Raw genomic sequence first — 1,323 nt, 5'->3', positions numbered from 1 at the left:
GCCTTTCTACTGGTGACGCTTCAGCTGTATGGTCCGGTCTGAGAAACCTGACTGCCTACAGGAGCCCCTCCACCCATCCTGAACAGAGTTGTCTCCTGGCAAACCGTCTGAATGGCTTCTACTGCAGACATGACAAGAAGCCATTCACACCTCAAATCATCCCCTCTACATCCCATTCAGGAACAAATTCCTCCCATAAAGCAACCAACCCCCCACCATCAGATCCTCTGCCTGCACTAAAGATCTCCGAGGAAGAGGTAAACAGGCTCTTTCAGCGCATGAAAACAAAGAAAGCTGGAGGACCTGATAACATCTCCCCATCATGCCTGAAAGCCTGTGCAAATCAACTCGCTCCGATCTTCACCCGGATCTTCAACAAGTCACTGGAGACGTGTGAGGTCCCCTCCTGCCACAAACGATCCACCATCATCCCAATGCCCGAGAAACCCACCATCCTAGGATTAAATGACTACAGGCCTGTAGCCCTGACGTCTGTGGTCATGAAATCCTTTGAGCGGCTGGTGTTGAAGCACCTGAAAGACATCACAGGTCCCCTGCTGGACCCACTGCAATTTGCGTACCGAGCAAACAGGTCTTAGGTCTACACTTCATCCTGCAACATCTCGACCGTCCAGGGACGTACCCAGGATCCTGTTTGTAGACTTCAGCTCGGCCTTCAACACCATCATACCAGACATCCTCCACCAGAAGCTCACCCAGTTCAACGTCCCAGCCTCCACCTGTCAGTGGATCAACAGCTTCCTGACGGACCGACAGCAGCAGGTGAGACTGGGGAGCATCTTCTCCCGATCCATATCAATGAGTACTGGTGCCCCCCAGGGGTGTGTTCTATCCCCACACCCCCCTCACCATCCTCAACAACACTGTATCGGCCGTGGACCACTTCAGGTTCTTAGGAACCACCATCTCTGAGGACCTGAGATGGTCTTCGCACATAGACACAGTTCGAAAGAAGGCCCAGCAGAGACTGTACTTCCTGAGGCAACTCAAGAAGTTCAACCTTCCACAGGAGCTGTTGGTCATCTTCTACACTGCCATCATTCAGTCTGTCCTGTCTTCATCCATCTCAGTGTGGTTTGGCTCATCCACAAAACAGGACAGGTCCAGACTGCAACGAATAATTCAGGACTGCAGAGAGAATAATCAGGGCTGACCTTCCCTCCATCCAGGACTTATACAGGTCTAGGGTCAGGAAAAGAGCTGCTAAAATCTCTGCAGACCCCACACACCCTGCACATAAACTGTTCAGAGCTTTACCTTCAGGCCGCCGCTACAGAGCACTGACTAACTTCTTTTAAGGTC

The sequence above is a fragment of the Girardinichthys multiradiatus genome, chromosome X, assembly GCF_021462225.1.
Source record: "Girardinichthys multiradiatus isolate DD_20200921_A chromosome X, DD_fGirMul_XY1, whole genome shotgun sequence".
Lineage (NCBI taxonomy): Eukaryota > Metazoa > Chordata > Actinopteri > Cyprinodontiformes > Goodeidae > Girardinichthys > Girardinichthys multiradiatus.
The sequence above is the reverse complement of the archived record's forward strand: the minus strand, read 5'-3'. Positions refer to the sequence as shown.